Consider the following 21,880-nt stretch of genomic DNA (forward strand, 5'->3'; position numbering starts at 1 on the left):
TGTCACAGGTTAGCCAACACTGTCCTAAGCTATACCCAATAATGTAAAATAAATGTAATAAAATCACAGGCAAGAGGAAAAAAAGCAATATAAAAATGTGGATACATTGTGGAAATGCATATACTAAGTGTTTTGAGAAAGAAAAATAATAAGACACTGGACATTCATGCTTGGTAAAGCATGAGGTTTAAACAAAAACTTGCAAGTGTGTTTTAATTCAATATAATATTATTATTATTATTATTATTATTATTATTATTATTATTATTTGGTACTTGTAATTTCAGATTAATTAAATGGTCTCCATGGAGCAGTAAAATAAGCCGCTTTTGAAATGGGAAATCTGATCAATATTTTAAAAGTTTTTTTTTTCATTTCACCTTAATGTTATTGTATTGTATCTTGTTTGTATTGTTTTTTATTGTGAAAATGTGTTGTATTGTCTCCCTCAAACCCATAGTAAATTAACTTTGCAGGTGAGAAATGTTACAGCAGCTGTTCAACTCTTCTGAATACCCACAGAAATAAAACAATCACAGAGACAGGATTTAGTGACAGTGAGAACGTTTTGCAGCTTCACCCACAGCCCCCCCTCCTCTGAAGGAGCAGAGAGTTTCACAGATTTTTTGTGAGAGGTGTGAAAAGAAGTAGTACTCTGCCATGATACTGCATTTTATGTGCAGAAAGAGAGATAAAGATAAAGGGCTAGATTTACTAAGCTGCGGGTTTGAAAAAGTGGGGATGTTGCCTATAGCAACCAATCAGAGTCTAGCTGTCATTTTGTAGAAGGTACTAAATAAATGAAAGCTAGAACCTGATTGGTTGCTATAGGCAACATCCCCACTTTTTCAAACCCGCAGCTTAGTAAATCTAGCCCAAAGTCTTTTTTTAGAGGTTTTTTTTAAAAAAAATTGTTCAGAAATGTAAAGTAAATACTGATAATAAATAATAAAGACAGCACGGTGGCCTAGTGGTTAGCACTTCTGCCTCACAGCACTGGGGTCATGAGTTCAATTCCTGACCATGGCCTTATCTGTGTGGAGTTTGTATGTTCTCCCCGTGTTTGCGTGGGTTTCCTCCGGGTGCTCCGGTTTCCTCCCACACTCTAAAAACAGACTGGTAGGGTAATTGGCTGCTATCAAAATTGACCCTAGTCTCTCTCTGTCTGTGTGTGTGTGTGTGTGTGTGTGTGTGTGTGTGTGTTAGGGAATTTAGACTGTAAGCTCCAATGGGGCAGGGACTGATGTGAATGACTTCTCTGTACAGAGCTGCGGAATCAGTGGCGCTATATAAATAAATGGTGATGATGATGATGAAAGACTAATTTATTAGGATGTAATACAGAAATTAGAGCAAGGAATCCCACCCAGCAAGAATTCATGCAGTTAGTTAAAGAACATTTTGAGAGATTTAAACACCATCCTCTCTCTACACCAGTCAGTTGTCACATCAGAATTTCTTAATAAACTAGAGAAAATTATAATTGCATGAAGGTGCATTCCCAAATTTTTCTGATTGCTTATTTTTTTTTTTAGTATAATTTTTTGTCCACGCTGCAGTGATAATTGGTCATATTTTAGAAGGAGAGATGAGTAGGTAACTGGCAAAATTCTGAATGTGGACACTGACTTCCCCGTGTCCTTAATAACCACAAACTGTCTTGGCATATACCCCTAATGCTGATACATGGTTAGTTTTTGGAATTTTGTCCTGCCTCACTATTGGTCAAGAGTCGCCCGGCTAGTGCCTTTTTAGACTCTGTGGGTACATTAGAGTTTACATACCACCAATGTGTTTTTTTTTGTTTGTTTGTTTTACTTTCCTTGTATGACAAATGTTTACATGATTATTTTTGCTACTGATATTTTATATGAAAATTGCATTGTGCTCCATCTAAACACGACAATATTTGTTAAAATTCAGTGATGATATTTCTGTTACTCTACATACTTAAGTGATTATAATTAATGAGTTAAAAGAGATATTTTCATAGTCTGGATTAGAAAATGTTAGATTAATGGACGTATTTACTTTTAAAATAGAATATGCTTCAGAATGGCAGAGAATCATAGGAAAAGGTAGACGTGTGCAACCAATCAAGGGGTCCTTGTGTGAATGATCAGATTTTTCCCTGATTACAATGCAACAGTTTAGGACTCGTATCAAATACAGTGCTCTCGGTGTTTAAAATATCATGAAGTACTAAAAAGATGTTTATTTTTAAATATAAATATTGATGACCCTATTTATTAGACAACAAAGGGAACACTGGGTATCTAATGGATGTGCCAAAATTGATTCTGAATTCTGGGTTGATCCGGTGAGATGGGCAGTGTGTCTAAAATCACTGTTCAAGCCATAATCGGTTTTAAACACTTAACCCCACATTGCCGCTTTAAATTTATATTGACAGACGTCGGGATGACGTCAGGCTGCAGTGCTGGTCAGTTCTGCTCTCGGAACGGCTTCCTGTCATTATGGTGCTTACTTCGGTGATCTCCAGCGTCGTGTTGAAGGTAAGTCTGATTATTTTCAATTCACTTTTTCATTCTTTTGTCTTTTTTTTGTAGGGATTGTCCTTGTCGGACTTCTCGTAATAGTTGAACCATACCTAATGTCACGACTGTTAGTGGGTGTATGACTGGTAGAAGGTACCTGCTGTTGTTGGCGCAACTCAGAGGAAGGCGCGGAGTCTAACGTGCCCCTGGTATTCACCAGGAACCCCCGCAAGGAAGTATGGACTCCGCTGCAGGGACACGCAGGTCGCGGTCCTTCCTAGAGTCCACAGCGAGATACAAGGGGGTGTCAGACAGGCTGGTTCAGCAACGTTCAGGTAGAGGAGGTACAAAAGGGAAATCCAGAAGAATGGTGAGGCAAGCCGAGTCGGTAATCTTCAGGGAGCGCAGTACAAAGGCAGAATCCAGATAGGGGTGGTCAAACGGTCCGGGTCAAGAGGGTCACAGGCAGCACGAGGAAGGTCAGGAACAATATAGCAACTGGTACACAGAAACGCTGGAGGCAGGAAGACCTGATACTCTGGCACTGACTAAAGGACAGGAAGGGGTTTAAATAATGTGAGGATCCAATCAGCTTCAGCGCTGAGCGCTGTCATACCTGCCGCCGGGAATACATAGCGTCCCGTTGCCTAGCAACGGGGCGCGTCATACTGCGGGGGAAATGGATGGCAGGGGAATCCGGAAATGACGCGTCTGGTTGCCTAGCAACCAGACGCGCGATCACACAGTCAGGCGGCCGTGCGGACGGCGCCTGACACCTAACCCCTGAGGAGGCGGCGCTCAGAGAATTGCGTCATTAGCCCCGCTCCAAAATGGTCACCCCTGTTTTGCACCATTCCAGGAGAGTAGATATGTATGTGTAACAGATGTTGTGAAAAGGTTTAAAAGTTCGTATTTGTATAGGGACACACTTCTCTCTGCTTCAGTGGTGTCCACATCTGACGTGAATGCAATAAAGACTTCCTACTTCAGAAGACTTGAAAATACTTTTTGTTTTATCATTTGGGGGCGTCCTTCGTGATTTCAATATCAAAATTTTTTCCTGAACCCCTTTCTTCCCTCTGGTGCCCATTGCAGAAAATTCAACTGGCCAGAAGAGAAGCTTTTACCTATTTTCTTTAGCGGAAGAAAGAATCAGATGATTGTAGTGACGAAATCTTGAGCCTGAAGTGTGTATATATATATATATATATATATATATATATATATATACATATATGTATCCCTTCCCCCTAAGGGATCCATGATTCCTCAAAATAAAAAGGGCACCCTTGTTTGAAAGAGAAATATCCGCTCAAACTTAGAAATCAAATCTCAGCACCCCTGTTTTTAAAATAAGGGGGAACACTCACATTTGAAAGAGGGGATTCCGCTTTTTCAAAGAATGCTCCCCCATTTTATTTATTTTCTGCAGATCACTTGTGACAAAATAAAGGCATAATATTTATGTAAATAAAGTAGAGATCTTGGGTCTGATTCATTAAGGATCTTAACTTGAGAAACTTCTTATTTCAGTCTCCTGGACAAAACCATGTTACAATGCAATTGGTGCAAATTAGTTTTCTGTTTTGCACATAAGTTAAATACTGACTGTTTTTTCATGTAACACACAAATACTTGATAGCTTATTTGTACACTGAAATTTAAAGTTGATATTTGTGTGCTACATGAAAAAACAGTCAGTATTTAACTTATGTGCAAAACAAAATACTAATTTGCACCCCTTGCATTGTAACATGGTTTTGTCCAGGAGACTTAAATAAGAAACTTCTTAATTTAAGATCCTTAGTGAATCAGGCCCCTTGTTGGCAGATTATTTGTAAAGTTGTGACAATCCCTTAATTTTGGTGGGGGGGGGGGGGGGGGGGTAAACCAATATTGAAAGACCCCATTCTTATTCTGCTATCTACATTAATGTTATTTATTGCCTACTGATCAAAAACAATCATCAGGTAATACAGATAGGTACCAGCGTTTGAAAGAGTCTCTGCTCCAGTGTTATGAGAAAACCAAACATGGTGGGGTCGGTGGGTTTTCTTACAGCCCCCATCATCATTCATCGCAGTCTTGGGGTAGAATCGTCCTTGGCATCGAAGGGGTTCAGACGTCATTTTTGAACCACAGATTCTAGTAAAAAAATAAAATTAATTTCTGCAAATGTGCAATTGTTGCAAACAACTTATAATTACCCTTTATATTTATTTTTAAATTATTTAATAAAAAAATTGATACACAAAAATACTCTCCCTATATTCTGAATCAATTGCCTACCTACCATATTAGCCGGGGGCATCTGATATGGGTCCCACAGCTGGGGCTGAAGCACCAAGTGTACATGTGTTTATTTAACCTTAAGCAATAGTTGGGGGCCCTTAAAAAATGTTGATATGGGGCCCACAAATGTCTAGTTACGCCTCTGCTCTGAACCAGGTTCAAACTACAGAACCATAAGCCAACTTAAATATCATTATAATGTAATGTAACCCTTCATAATACACAAGCAGGCCCAATAGAGGCTGGCGTGATGATATCACTATCCGTCATTAATATTGATATTATTTATGGCATTTATTCATATAATAAACTCCCTGTTGTATATTATGTGTCAGTATGCTCAGCTCCTGTAAAAATAATAATCGACTTGCATCCTTGCTTATATCATAACACAGGCGGATAATCCTCTCATTAGTGAGTATGAAGTTAATGATCTGTGCCAGAGGTAGAGGAATTCCTGAAGAAACGAAGCGCTTCCCATCTTCAGGCTGCAGCTGTTACCAGTTCGCCTCCTCCAGATGGATTCAAGTCAAAACTTTCATTTCCTGTGTTCTTGCCACACTCCCTGAAAGCACATAATGTTGGGAGAGGATACTCTCTGCAACTTTATTTAGCTAATTTAATTAACTATCAAGTAAATTGAAATTATTCCCTATACATGTTCAATATTACACCCCTTTTTTTAGGTTGCATACATGCCTCTATGTCAAACTTGTCTATAAACAAACACTGCAGAATTCTCTTGGACTTCCGAAAGAGTAGAATAACTAGCCTATTTTCTGGCGCTGTGAGCAGGACAATGCCGTCATGTCTCTGTTATCTGCAAATTGCATTGTCATGGATTAACCCCCCACCACCCACTGTGTGTTGACATGAATCACTTCACCATACACCCCACACCAAGACTTATTGACGCATTTTTAGGAGTTATTGACACATTTATAGAATCCAGGGAAAGCCCTGGTTCCGGAATATTATTAATCTCATATGTTCATTACATAATTAAAACAGGAAAAATAGGTGAGCGGGCCTCTAAGTGCCTGCATCCCGTAATACATGACATGGCCTACATTGAATTATTTACAAAAATAACCAGGTTACTCATTTACCAGAACCAGCACCACAGTGTAATCATCAGTTTAACATGTTAGTTGTGATTCTATAATTACATATAGATTGGTTCGTCTCTTTGATTGAACAAGATAGACATAGAGTAATACACCCTTGTGCCCGATGTGAATTAATTAGTATGGTAGAAGTTCATTAACATTGATTAAATAATTTAAGAGCTATTAGCTGATATGTTTTCTAATGGGCACTTATCACTCGTGTAGTATGTTCATTTGTCTGATCATTATTTTATTATCAAGTACTTACTGGTAGTTGTGTCGTTAGAGGACCAGTTATATTTTCTGGTAACATACAGGGAAAATAATAAACTTGTAGTCAGTAAACAAAAACTCCAGAACTTTGCAATCAAAAGCAGGATATTCCCACACAAATCTAAAAAGTACGGAGGAATTGTGGGTAGGGACAGGACCTCATTCTATTACATAATTCTATTTTCTTGCCAGCCACATAAAAACACAAACACAGGGGGGGACACACAGGCAGACACACACACACACACACACACACACACACACACGGGGACACACACACACGGAGACACACACAGACACACACACAACACACATATGGACACACACAGACATACATACACACACACACGGACAGACATGAACACACACAGACACATACACACACACACACACACACACACACACACACACACACAAAACTAGACACTGAAATTGGGTAGATCAAATAAGGCCAATAATTTTTCTGTTTCTAAATGACGCTTTTCAAAAAACAACTAAACAGAAAGTACAGCATGTCTTCTATAAAAGGGCTACAACTATTATTGAAATATACAGTATATAACACACAATAAAGTTAATATAGGTATACATTTCTGTTAATTATATCTGTATAATCAGTGAGTTCTGATGTCAATACTCCATTAGGAAAATGTGTATTAAAAGGAATCATGCACTCCTTACTGTAAATGAATACAGATATTAGCAGCTACCCCATGTTTTTATGGGGTCGGTGAACTCCTTAACGTTTAATATCCATATAACTTACAGTGAACTCCATTTATTTTGCTTATTGTTTTGTCACTGTACATTTGTTGCCTAGTTTTAGAGAACCAGTGCCCTTAGAGAACTGTGTCATTCCATGCGGTGTACACGGTCTTATCACTTCCTCTTGTAACTCACAATTTCCTTTTTCACTGATTCAGCACTTTGTAGTGTGAAATGCGTTAGAACCTGGTGCTCTCTCACTTGCATGACTTTCTATGAATGAACTCTCAGCATCGGCCATCTGGGTTCCATGGACTTATCTTGTCTGAGCTAAGATGAGGCTTATTACTACCCACAAAAGGTTTCTACTCGGAGCGACACTTCTATCACTCCATAGGCTCCCCTGATACACATACATACCCAGATATAACCTGCCATCTAGACTGTTGGCCTTTATTTTCTCCATTCGTTCTACAGCCAGATACAATACATTTTTGGCATAGGTTCCTTGTTCATGATCTAACTTTCTTCCATGGAGTTTAATCTGCAAATTAGACTGTTAAGTACCAGAAAATGAATATTTAAATGTGCACAATTAGTCATTTCTGAAATGTGTCTGGCTAGATTTCCTCTTACATTTGTGAGAAAAATGAAACCAGACATGCAATAAATTGGGGCTGTTGTTAACCATTATTAGTTATGTTTAGTGCAGCAGTCTTATACTGTCTGTGATCTCTGTTGCATCGCAACATATCAGTAAATACACAGACAGTTGAGGAGCTATTTATTTCAGGGCTTTTCATGTGATTCATAAACCTGTAGAGCTAAAGTCCAGCCGCTCAGGTAGTAACTTGGCTTCAATGGCGTTTAGGGCTATGGTTAAGCTTTCGGCAAACAAACCCTCTCAGGAAGGAATCCGTTGAGTTCTTTCAACAATGTCATTTTAAAATTTAAACATAGCAATGTGTCGTCTGCAGCAAATATTAGATAGCTGACAGCAACACTAGTGCTGTACCTTGAAAATTTGCTGATGTATGGTTTGGAATTGTAAGTCCATACTATCTCTACGGATGATGTTGCCTTATTAATTCGTTGTTCATTAGTCATAAAATTTGGCAACAGATAAGAACCACTTGAGCCGTCTAGTCTGCCCATTTTATTACCTATGGTAAACTCAAATCCTATTTGATCGTTAGTTCTTTTATAAGGATATCCTTATGTCTATCCCAAGCTTGTTTAAGTCATGATAGGTGATATGAATATTTACAGACATCGACTTTCCACACTCTTCTCTTTGGGAATTGGACGTCACAGGTTCGACACGTGTTTGGTTAATAGCAAGTGCAAGGTGATATAACGGAGACTAGAGATGCTCAGGCTCGGTTCCCCGAGAACCGAACACACCCAAACTTAGCAGGTCCGAGTACCGAGCCCCTTTCGCACGCCCTCAGAATTGAAAACGAGGCAAAACGTCATTGTTGCGTCGTCAGATCTCGGGAGCTTTGGATTCTAAAAGTACCGCCCTCCACGGCGATCCAGCGCCATTTCACAGAGGGCCACAGAAGGGGTAGCACAGTTCTTGGCAGTCTCTAGTGCAGTTGGGCAGCATCATAGGTAGAAAAGAAAGAGGAGGGGTAGCAGTGTTCTTCAAAGTCTCCAGTGACATTCAGGAGAGCTCCATTGCTAATTGTCATTGCTGACATAGAAATAATAGGTCTGGCAGGCTAAGTCTTCTAAATCTGCAGTCACATTGTACTGTACTTATATAGGTAACACACAAAGAGGAGAGTTCCATTGCTCCATTGCTAATTGTCATTGCTGAAATGCAAATTATAGGTCTGGCAGGCTTGGTCTTCTAAATCTGCAGTCTTTGTTTGAAAGTGTATGAAAATAATATTGTGACCTGTGAGGTGGTCAAAATTGACTGCAAATGACTTGAAATTACTGTTATTGAGTTTAATAATAATTTAGGGGAAACAAAAAGCAAAAATATGTGTTTTTAGCCAAAAAAACCAAAACGGGATTTTAGAAACAAAATCGGGAACCAAAAGCAAAGCCAAAACACGCAAGGGCAGTTTTGCCAAAATCAAAACCAAAACCCCCCAAAAAAATGTCCAAAATGCAATGAGCACCGGTGTTCATAGCCTGGGCAATTACAGGTAATGCTGAAGTTGGACAGGGGGGCTCAACAACCGCAGCCAGTACCAGGCTGTAGCAGACCATAACAATGAAACTTGCAACATGGGGTCTACTTTTAAATTGGCCTGATCAGCATTGGACTAAATTCCTTATCCCCATGCTGACAGCAGTGGGGTTCTTCCCAACACCAGTAGTTTAGAATATAGCACTAAATGTTCTAGCAATAACAGGCAGCCATTAGTGCTTCTGTATGTTGCACTTACAGAACAACAAGTGACAGTATAGCCATGGCTACTAGAGCATAGAGGAACTTGCTGTAACTTGCAATGCCATATAGTAAGGTACTAAGTAATAAAAAGAAACATGCCAAATTAACAGACCTTTAAATTAAATACTTACCCAATCCCTGGTTGTGATCCTGCATGCCTAATTCATTAGGGATCTTCTTTCAATCTTCTTTTCTTCTACCATCTTATTTTATTCTTTCTTCTGTTTTCTTTTCTTCTTCTGGTAATTTTACAAGTATACTTGGATCGGGTGGTGTAGAAAGGATTCATGGAGGTGATGAAGCTGTCCAGCACCCTACGACATCTGCTGTGGCACAACCTAGGGGAACTCTGTCTATGAGCCATGCAACTCCCATCCCAGAGCCTACAACAGTAAGCGGCATTCCCTTAGAACTGGCCGAGAGTCTATACGATTTGGGTGCCCTAAGTAGTGTAGACAGGTAAACCCCACATTAACAAAGTCTGTAGGGGGTGGGAAGGATAACGTCTGTGAAAATGAATTTGCTCCCAAGGTTATTATACCTTTTCCCCCACTCTCCCTATCAGGGTCCCCCCCTCTATTCTGAAATGTTACAAACTTTAATAATGCGATTTATATGGTCGAACAAGAGACCCAGGATATCTGCTCGCATTCTACAGCGCTCTCCCACGGCGGGTGGTCTTGGCATCCCTAGCATCCGCAATTACTATTACGCTGCGAGGCTGGCCCAGTGTGTACAATGGCATTCTCCCCCTGGAACTAGGATAAGGGTGGACATAGAGTCGGACATACTGGGTGTCCCACCGATCTGCTCTGTACTATGGCTACCAAGCACACAGCGCACGGCCTCTGTCCGAGCCCATCCAGTCCTGGCCCTATCTCTATCAATTTGGTCTAGATGCAATCGCTTAGCTTCCCTCTATCCTACTCCTTCGATTGTAGTACCCTTATGGTCTAATCCAGCCTTTACGCCCGATCTGTCTTGCTCTATGTATTCGGAGTGGGCGGGTAGAGGCAAACTGCTGTTACTCAACCATATAACCAGAACAGAAATGTTTCCACAATTCTCGGAGTTGGTGGAACAGTGTGGCTTTGTTCCGAGGCAGTTCCATCAGTATCTTCAGATTAGGCACTACCACCAAACAGTCAAAGCTCAACTCTCTTCCAGACCATCCACCACATTTGAGAATCTATGTCTTTCGGGCCCAACCTCCAAAGGACTCATTTCTATTCTATATAATACTTTACTTCCTACCACTCCGCCTGTTAAGGATTGCTTTCAGACGCAGTGGGAGGATGACCTGGGGACTGTACTGGATGAGGAAGAATGGTCAGATGTATTTGATGGTACGGCTCACTGTTCTATAAATGTTCACATTAAAGAAAATGCTAACAAATTGTTGCACAGATGGTATTATGTCCCCTTGAGATTACAAAAAATATATCCACAGACCAGCGCTGATTGTTGGAGAAACTGTGGTCAGACGGGAACATTCATGCATAAATGGTGGGACTGTCCCGGGATCCGCCCATACTGGGCAGCAGTTCTTGCTCTAGCCTCAACAATCCTCACATACCACCTGACCCTAAGCACATCTTACTGCCACTACCCATCCCAGACCTCACTAGATCTGCTCACAAACTCTTTAGGCACATCATCAGTGCTGCCACATGTCAAATAGCGGCCTCTTGGAAAAGCTCCACACCACCAACACTCCAGATGGTCTGCAGTCGGATCTGGCATACTTACCAGATGGAACACATTACTAGTGTGCTGAGGGGCTCCTCCGTCTCCTTCTACAAAATTTGGACCCCTTGGGCCATATATCACAATCAATCTCCACTCCAGTTCTAGTGGAGTCTAGACATGGAACGATACTCCTAAGCAAGCATACTTGTTCTTTTACTGGATGCGTGAATCATTTACCCCCCTCCCCCCCCATCCCTCCCTTTGGTCCCTGTATACCCCCCTCCCCCTTTATACTCTTCAAACTTGAAAAGTTAAAATAACATCTTTGCAGTATTAGATAGCTAAATATACATTTATCTCCCAAGTGCGTGAGAACCTGTTGTATGTAAACATGTGTTATCTATTTCTGTTTAACCTCTCGAGATTCTGTAATGCATTTTCTATGGGAAAAGATGTTTCTAATAAAAAGTTATAAAAAAAAACCAAAAACCAAAGTCTGTAGGTCAGCTGAACATCCTAAGAATGAAGTCATATGTCTAAGTCACACGTGATGAAGTCATCAGTCTAAGTCATACGCGAGAAGGGTTCATTATAGTGGCCATAGTGTTCAGATCCTCACAGGAGTCATCTTGGCACTAGTGCATACAATACCCATAGAGGGAAGGGTAACAAGAAAACTGAGGCCAGATTGAAATTTCTTCTGGTCTGGCAAAATGCAGGATTTGAGGAGGTACAGAAGCTCCAGAAATATGTGACATAGAACAAATGGCCCTCCAGATAAAGTGCCTCTGTAACCCATGTCTACAATTGGGGATTCCATCCAGTGGGAGAGAATTGTTGTTATAGAATCCCAGCCTAAGCTCAGCCAAACAAGGAAGAGATTCATCCAGGCTGTTGCAAATTTTCCCCCCAATACCCAGAACCCACTGCTCTATAAGCCATTATTGCTAAACACATCACCAAACCTTCATGGATATATTCAGTAGGGTGGAGTTCCCTTGAAGTGGGGATTGATCAAGGGTACCTGTTTCAGGGAGAATTGGTGCAATCCACTGGGAGAGGTCCAAAGCAAACTCAGAACTAACTCTTGCTATCCCTAAACCAATGAACTGTGAGCTGTTCAATACGACTCACAAGCAGTTGCTCCGCTTCTATGTAAATTCTGAGGAGAGTGACTGGGAGAGCTCCAAGCAGGCACTCCTCTTCGCTTATGGTGGGTGGAGCAGGAGTCCACTCATTTCTCACTGTTTGGTTTGAATCGTTATATGGCCAGCGAGTCAGAAGACTGCTTGACTTAGTCCAGGAAGTTTCAGAAGGAACATTCACTACAAATGAAGATGGTCTGATCCTCTGGTCTGCAAACTTTCAAGCATTCTCTGAAAACCCACCTCTTCAGGCAAGCTTATAATATTCCTCAACCACCCTCTTACCTACACTAGGCTACCCTATTACTACCCTTTATACAATTCGCACAAGACAACAACCATCTGACCCCAGACCAACATTGCTGAGTGACTGGATCACATATCATGCGAATCACTTTTCATCCTTTGCAATCTGGCTGGACCAATATGCAGTATGTAGATGTAACCTCATTTATTCAACTCCCATTGACCTAGAGATTGTAAGCTTGCGAGAGGGGCCCTCTTACCTCTCTGCCTGTATTACCCAGTATTGTTTGTTACTATTTGACCCCAATTGTAAAGCGCTACAGAATTTGATGGCGCTATATAAATAATTGTTGATGATGATAATGATGCTGAAGACCCAATTGTGGACTATATGGTGGATCAAGCAAAAGCATATCTGTGACCATCACACCCAGAGGATGGAGTCTAAATAGGGAAGAAGGTGTATGATCCAGGCTTACCTGACCACACACTGAATACATGGTGTCCTTCAATCCAGCTGGTGGGGAACTATTTTGTTACCAATTACAATCATTTCAAGGACCTTGGCAATGTGGATGGGCTGTCCCATCAGTCAGAGCCTGACACCACGTCATTTTTGGAAGCAGCTCACTTTGTCCAGACCTCTAAAGAGAAGCACTATGGAGAATAAAGACTAAAATGGGCAGGAGTAAGACTAGGTCAAACTCATCTGTTCACCCATCCCCTCCACAGATTTTACATGTTTTTACAAAGGCTTTCAAAAGGGCAATGGAACTAAAGAACAAAATCCATCAAGGGGATAAACACACCTGTGTAATCATGCGCACCACTCCACTTTCTTATCCTGACCCTTTATTTTTGCATTAGCGGTCTTATTGTCCATAGATTTCCACCCCATCCATATCAGAGCTATCCTAATGGGGAGATCCAGCAAAGAGTCTCTTAACTATGCTCCTATACAATCCAACTTTCTCCAATTGTTTTAGCCTTTATCAGGTCATCGCCCGCAGTCCCCAACAAAGGTGACCCACTCTGAAAGAGTGGGAATATTGGGGGGCTGTAAGTCCGGGAGGGGCTCAGGAGATTTCAAATAGTATAATCGTGGACAGCTACAAGCAAGAAGCGGTGGTTCATCACTGTGCTGGTTCTATAGGATACTAGTAAAGGAGTGGGTCCACCGGCTATATGGGACTTGGTTGCTGTCGGCAAGTAGTGTATTGTACCAGGGGCAAACGCAGGATTTGTAGAGGGGGGTTTTCCACACCACGTTACCAGTGGGCATGACCAGCATGCATGGGGCCGTGGCTTTAATTTTAGACAGTGCTTGGCTGCTCTCCAACTCTTCCTATTCCCATAATATACATGGGCAATGCTGCGTGGACTACTGTTAGGTGCACACAGCTCTCCCTTTTCAAGCAAAGCAGTGTGAAGCGGGAGCAGGGTCCAGCCACCTCAATTATACAGTGCCCCATATACCAGTATAATGAACCAGTGTATTACCATTTTATGCTTTTTTGGCAGTTCGAGTCCCAGGAAGGGGATAAAGGCCAATAATATTATTTGGTTGTTGATGGTACATTTCCCCTATATGTTAGTGTGCAATTTTACTACTTCATTGGATTGGCGCATTAGTTGCTATGAACTTGTTGGAGGTTACATTAAACATGCTTTAAACATCAATATTAGTAAGTTAATATTTCTTACTCTTGGTGGTGCCCAGTTCCTCTATTCTCTAGTCCCTAATAAGGGGGCCCATTAAGACAGGTTGCCCCTCAGACCCAACTGAGAAGAAACCAGCTGAATTTGAACCTTAGGATAGTCTTTGTCCCTGGGTATCAACACAATCACCGACATATAGTTACAATTGGTGCTTAAACCCTGGTATAACACTGCTAAAAGAAGATAATTGATGCTATAATTCTGAATAATCTCTGTAGATGAACTGGCACTGAGTGAAAGCAGCTATTTTGAATAAACACCTCTTACAATTTGAACAGAGCTTCTCATTCACCAGAATCCTTTTCATGTTTCAGGAACTCGTCCAAATGCAATTTTGTTTCAATTCACCCAAAAAGAAATCCTGCTTCTTCCAGATAATGTGTTCTAATGTTTCCGCAGTTTGAGAATAAAGAACATTTTCATTTACAATAACATCAGTTATATTCATCCTGATGAATGAGCTCATATTTGATTCAGTCGGATAAACTTGTACAGAATGAGCCGTAAGAAATAAGTAAATGCTAATATTAGGTTGTATCAGCTTGTTAGAGAAGACGTGTTACCTGGTCTGGCAATAATATGTTCTCTAATAGAAGAGGAAAAGTAATTCTTTAACATAAAAGCATCATGCACTGAACTATGGCTGTTCAACTGTAGTAGAACTACAAGTACCAGCATGTCCTACCAGGATTTATAATTTTGAAACAGCTGAAGAACAACAGCCAATAGATTTGGGACCAAGCCTCAGATCACTTGGGGTAAAAGCTGAGACCCCCATCTGCTTGTCTGTGACAGCAGATGCGCTGGCTGTATTTTCTGGCACCTTCGCTGGCACCGGGACCCCACTAATCTGCTCTGACTGCTGCCAGATTAGAGAGCAGGGGCCAGTGTTAAGAGTACTGCGGGTGTGATGTGTCCACTTCTGGCCAGAACCTCCACACGACTGAAAAGAGGTGAGGTGCTTTGAGCCACCTGTGATCAGAGAGATGCTCATACAGGTATCAGAGTCCCTATGTTAAAAGAGAGTTAACTCATCAACTTCTGCAAATGAGCAGCGAATATCTCTGTGCAAATATGGGGGAGTCTCTGAAATGAGGGGTATCTCTATAGTAGGAGGTTGTCTTTGCGGAATATGGTGGGGAGGTACTCTGCGCCTTGATGGGTGTCTCAGTGTTATACTGTAGGGAGAGGATATCTTCACGACGGGATCTCTGAAAAATGGGGGAAGTGAGAGTGTGCAATATGGGGGTGTCTCTGCATGGGGGGGGGTGGAAGTTCAGGCGGGTTAGAGGTCCCCTGCTCAGAATTCACCCATAGTCTCTAGCTATGCCACTATCTACCGTAAATCTCTTTATGGTTAATAGTAACAAGACTGCCACCTGCAGGTTTCAAAAAGATTTACTTTTATAAATAGCTAAATCCTACAGGAGAGAGAGATCATAATAAAATAAACAAAGCAAATAACATTTATAGCAAACATCAAACGTATTTAGTCTTACACAACATGCTAGATAAAATAAATCGCCATAATCTTTATTTGTTGCCCAAGGAACATTCGTAATATTAGCCAACACCAAAATAACAACTGTACTTTTCACTTTACTTGTAATAGCATCAACCAGCAAATGTATTAACCAAAATCATCCATATGGGGGACTATCAAACCACAAAACAATGATTGCTCTTCTGTTTGAAATAAGATTATACTGTGATTAGATGTGTTTTTAGCACTTGGTTAAGTAGCCAAGTTCTCGTGAGATGTTTGCAAAATTGTCAAAGCATATTGTCAAATTTGAATAATTGGATGAAGTTATTCTAAATGAATTAATATTGGTTCACCGTGAGATTGCGATTAGTACATTAAGTCATACCGGGATTAATTACGCAATCACACAGGTAAAAAGCACATACACTCACAATCACACCTACATTTGTAAATAGGTCACATTTAATAAAATTCCAACTCACATTCTTTTATTATTAAGACCTTAGAAATTATTTATACAGAGATAAAACTACATAAAATGTATTTATGGTCTAGGTCCTAAGTAATGTAGGGAGTTTGGTTTCATATTAATCCACATTTTACCAGCAGGAATCCGGTATCAATGGAGAAGCGATCGCACATAGCGATTGCTAGTTATGAACAGTATCAGATTAATTCTCAAAAGCACTCTGTTAAAGGGACAGTTTAAACTGTCCCATTAACCGTCCTTCCTCTCTTTAGTATAAAACTAAAGAGATGGAGGACAGTTAAGGAACATGAAAGTTTGTGTAACCTGTCATCCTGCGTTTGATGACCAGTGATCTAGATTCTCTGTTATGTTACACGTCTTTTACGCAATCGTGAAAATCTTAAAATTTATTTTTACTTCAGCCTCCATGTTGTGTATCTGACAAGCTATTAGCTTAACTTTGAATTTTGAGTTCAACAATTTGCATTTGCAGCTCGCAGTTTTAAGATGTTGTAGTCGACTTTAAAATGTGTCTATTTCTGTCTGAGTGCTACATTTCATAGTAATTTTTATATATTTGTTTTGTTTTTTATTTGAGCAGCAAAGACTACTCTGCCGCACTTCAAAGTTTGAATTTACTGTTTGCATTGATTTTTTTTAAAAAAATACTATCAAATATAACAATTTAAACTTGAAAATGATCACCTTGCTTACATTTTTTTAATCTAAAGTTTATAAAGAATTCATTGACAACTTTCAAACTTCAGAACTGGTTCAAAGAGGTATATAAATGTTAACATGATTATTGTTATGCTTATATTGAGGTTAAGTCTTACCTGCACACAGCACTTGAAGGTAAATACATCCCAAGCAATAGCTCCTGGGGGTAAATTTATCAAGCTGAGGGTTTGAAAAAGTGAAGATGTTGCCTATAGCAACCAATCAGATTCTAGCTGTCATTTTGTATAATGTACTAAATAAATGATAACTAGAATTTGGTTGCTGTAGCAACATCTCCACTTTTTCAAATCCGCAGCTTGATAAATTAAACTCCTGAACTCTTAGGAAATCACCTGACATAAGTTGGATAATTGGATAGGGAGGGACGCTTTAATAGTTGTTTGGTGAGTGCAGACGATCATATGTCTCTTTGTAAAATAATTAGCAAAAAATGCTTCTAGATGGACAAGAGTACGTTTTCTCTTTTATTGTTCCTGCCATTTTTGAATTTGCTTACATTATAATATTTCTTCCATTGTATCTTTGTTAACAAAATTCTAATTACATTTAAACAAGTGTTCTAGAAAACACAAAAGTCACACTACAGATAATAAACAGACAGCTGCTACCACCTGCTGGTGATATTTAAATTGCAATTTTATTCCTCAACATATTTAAGAAAATAAAACTTACGGGAAAGTTTTTTCAAAGGTGAAAAAAAACCTATTTCTGGAAGTAGCTTCCCTGATGCACATGGGTTTTTGGGTTTCAGCTGCATGGGAATGGGGTGGTGAAGGCTTTTTTTTAAAATAAAGAAGCCAGTAAAATATTTTTAAGTGTTTTCAAGCTTTCAAGTGGGTGGCCCTTCCCCTCCGAGACCAGCCACCATACTGCGTGCGACTGCATATCGTCCTGATACTTTCCTCCCCTCCCTTACCCTCTGTGTGGAGCCGCCCCTCTCTTCCCCACCGACACAATGTCACAAAGCATCTGAAATGTGTGCCCTTCTGCCCCACCAGCATTCAGCAGGAGAGGAAGCCTGTATGGTGCCTCACAGCACTGGGGTCATGAGTTCAATTCCAGACCATGGCCTTATCTGTGTGGAGTTTGTATGTTCTCCCTGTGTTTGCTTGGGTTTCCTCCAGGTGCTCCGGTTTCCTCCCAAACTCCAAAAAAAAACAAAAAACATTCTAGTAGGTTAATTGGCTGCTATCAAAATTGACCCTATTCTCTCTCTCTCGGTCTGTGTGTGTTAGGGAATTTAGACTGTAAGCTTCAATGGGGCAGGGACTGATGTGAGTGAGTTCTCTGTACAGCGCTACGGAATTAGTGGCGCTATATAAATAAATGATGGTGATGATGATAGTGGTACCTATTAACCTAAATTGGTTTATTTGGGAGCTAATAATGGAATGTGGGGCCCAGTTTGGGGAGAAAGAGGGCTATGTGAATGCTATTAAAGTCTGGGCTGGTCAGGGGGGAAGTAGGTCTATTTATTAAATGCAAATGCTATTAGTTTAATGTTGAGACTGGTATTGGGGGAGGGAGGCCTAGAGTGTTCACTCATTGCTAGGCTTTCCATATTTCATGTAGCTAACCCAACAGGGCCCCACGACCCGGACAAGCAGCAACTGAGCTTAAAACAGCAGCAGCTGCAGGTAGTGAAAGCTGTAAAACAGGTAGGAGAGAGCAGGACAGTCTGACAAATGTCCTGGTTCTAGTGGGGCGGTTCTAGTTTGGCGACTGTCATGCTCAGACAAGACTTTGCCCCAAGTGCATTGCCAGTTAAAAGCTATGTCCTGCCGCACACTGCTCTGCTTGTGAAGGGGGTAGTGCTCTTGCTAGGCACGCTCCGTGCGTGCTGATCATGCCCACTCCGGCAGTAGGGTGTGAAAGCTCCCCTCTAACTCTTACCGTTCCAGCCCAATATTGCCAGGGCGTATCACTCCTCTGGCCTGGCCATATTTTATTGATAAATTGCGTCACTTACTAATATATATGGTAATGAATCAGTTACCTGTCCAGTTACAATGATACGTTTTATTTTTATTGCTGCAATAAAAAATGATCCTTGTAGCCGCACTTTGATATTTAGACCGCTTTGTAGGTAACATCCAGACATGTAGTTATTTTAAAGCATATTTTAAGCATTTTAAACTTCAAATACGCATCTAAGATACTCCTAAAAGTTATCCCCATTCATTTGGGACTAAATTAACTTTTTTATTTTTTTTTTAATAAAAAAATATGGAATTATGAATGGGTGAAATTCTACAGAAAACACCCTCACAACGTATAAGAGAAATAAATCACAGTAGAGGCCATTGAAGTACGCCTGGATGTGGTGCACAGACTTACCAGTGCTTGCAATTAGTTTCCCAGGATCGGTCGTTGAAAATTCGATGACCTGTGCAATAGTCACAAAGGAGCCCGTCTATCCCACTGGAGGGGGCGGGGCTATTGTGTCAGGTGGTATCGCTGCTTATAGAATTTCTTAGACTAGAAATACATTTAAATAAACATATAGGGCAGAATGACTCTGTGCATGCCCAGAACAGACAGATACAGGCGAGAAACAGAGAGACAGGGCTGTGTACGGAAGCCGTGTTCCTGCAATAGTGAGCGGGAATCAGGAGCAACTGTAGACAGTAGACATTAACAACGTTCTAATAAATGTATTTCATGGCGGAAAAAAAAACTTTTTTTCAATGTTTGATCATTAATGACTTTATTATTACCAGGTGACATTAATTCTATCATTTTTTTTAATTTCCTGTGTGTTCTTTTGTTCATAGTTGACAATTCCACTTAGAACAAGCGGAATTGGGCTTTTTTTTTTCAAGTTGCATTTTTTGTTTTGCAGGTCGCGGGTTGCACGTTATTGGGCGGGTTACACGTGCGTTGAGCTCAGGTCTCTCTCCCCCTTGCTTTAGGTACTGCCTGAGAGTCTGAGACACTCCTCAATTTCTGCCCCTCCTCTCTCCCGCATATGTTCCTCTCCTAACTTCCTCTCCCACTGTACCCAGAAGTCCTGCCCTCCTCCCTACTTATGCTTTCCCTGGGTATGCAGCTGGCACTGCCCCTTTCCAGTTAGTTGCTGTGGTTATCCCGTTTTGGTGAGTTTATGTTCATATAACTTTCTCTTTTTTAACCACTGGTCTCCACCGTCTCTTCCCTACAGTGGTCTCTTCCTTTCTCTCCCACATTAACTGTAAACTGACAGCACAACAACGTCGGCAAGCAGCAGCGCTCTCTGTCCCCTTGCTTAAAGTGCTAGCTCTTCGGAACAGGGACATCTGCAATCACTCCTTATTGTGCAATGGTGTGCCGCGGAATTTTGGGAAGGGCTTAGGTGCGCCGAGGGTGAGAAAATATTGCCGACCAGTGTAGTAGAGCAAGCAGACCTACACCCAAATTCAACAGCGCACGTATCTTGAGATCTGCTCCTTGATGAATTCCGAAGTCCGGAACTCATGGTTACGTGCGTAGAACATGGCGCGCGAGATGCCCTTAGATTGCGCGCCCTAATGAATCAGACCTGTAGGGAGACCTATAGCAGGAACCAGGGTCCAGCAGCAGGTTGACGTCTGAAGTGGGGTCACACCGGAGCCAATGGTCCATATGGTTCTTGTCGAGGGGCATTAGTGGAGTTGTTCGTAGACACAAGAACAGAAGGTTGAGAGGGGTATGTGCCATTCTATTGCCTCCTAACAACACACACAGCGACAAACAACGTGGGCTAAAAAAAAAATTATAATCTAGGGGACAGCCTACAAATTTAAGAGTCAAGTTTTATAGCATATTATGTGATATCTGCTCTTCACTCACTGATCAATCAACTCCTGCGCTCTATACCACTTTTTAAGGGTGGGCAGCTGTCTATGGGCCAGTGCTCTGTGCTTAACCACAAACTACAATTTGCTAGCCAGTCTGAAATAATGTGGAAACATCTTGCTAGTAAACAACTATAACTATATTTAATACAATCTGTAGATAACACTAACAGCCGTAGGGCCGCCATCAGGGGGGTACTGGGGGTACTGTTGTACCGGGCCCGGGCTCACCAGGGGGCCCGGTACAACAGCGCAGCACAGACTTACCTGGGACCCCGCTGGTCTCCGCTACTCTGTCTTCAGCCCGCTGGTCTCCACTACTCTGTCTTCAGCCTGGCTGTCACCGTGACAGCCAGGCACCAGGATGCAATCGCAGGGGTGGAGGAATCATTCCCCCTGCGATCATGTGCTTTGGCTGTCACAGGCAGATCACATGACCAGCGGGCCCCAGGTAAGTATTTGTTTCTGTTGCTCATGATGGGGGGGCGCTCATCGGGGGGGGGGGGGGCCGTACTGCACCCCATGATTGCTGAAGGCGGCCCTGAACAGCCGTAACAATATTTAGTTAAAGAAGCAGCTACAGTCAATATATTATAAATATAAAGTATGCAGCAAACACATATGTAATTAAATATACAGTTAATATATTTATTATCCCTTTCAAACACACATACATAAACACACAATCTACCAAAAACACATGCAATTAACCTAATTAATAACCTTACCTCTAGGAATTTCTGTGATGTCTCCTCTTTGCAGCACATCAGGACATAGATGTCCGTAGGACTCCCGAAATAATGAGTCATCACCCGGAAGAGTCTGGCAATCTCATAAATAACCATAATAAGATAATTACAATATAGTGGGAATAAAACAATGTGACAAGGCAACTGACGGGGTCTCTCTCCAGTCACCATAGTGTGATGGTGCAGTGTGTATCATCACGCTGCAGTGAGTGGTATTAAAGTCATTTTATCGATTACCAATAAAACATTGACCAATGCAATTGTTGTGGTTCCATCACACAAAGATATTTAATTGCAAAATATAGCAGGATTTACAGCAAGCCATCATAATGCATAAATGATGTTGCAATCAAGCAATACATGATATTATAATCAAACAGGAAAGTATAAACATAGACCAAATACATTACATGTTAAGTAGTGCTTCACCCAGGCCCATGATAAGATAGGGTCATGTTGTCTGTAGTCAGGCTAAGAGAGGCAGAAAATGGCCAGCATACTTATGTGTAGCTTCAGTATAGAAAAAACACTGATAATGTC

Source organism: Mixophyes fleayi, chromosome 7 (assembly GCF_038048845.1).
Source record: "Mixophyes fleayi isolate aMixFle1 chromosome 7, aMixFle1.hap1, whole genome shotgun sequence".
NCBI lineage: Eukaryota > Metazoa > Chordata > Amphibia > Anura > Limnodynastidae > Mixophyes > Mixophyes fleayi.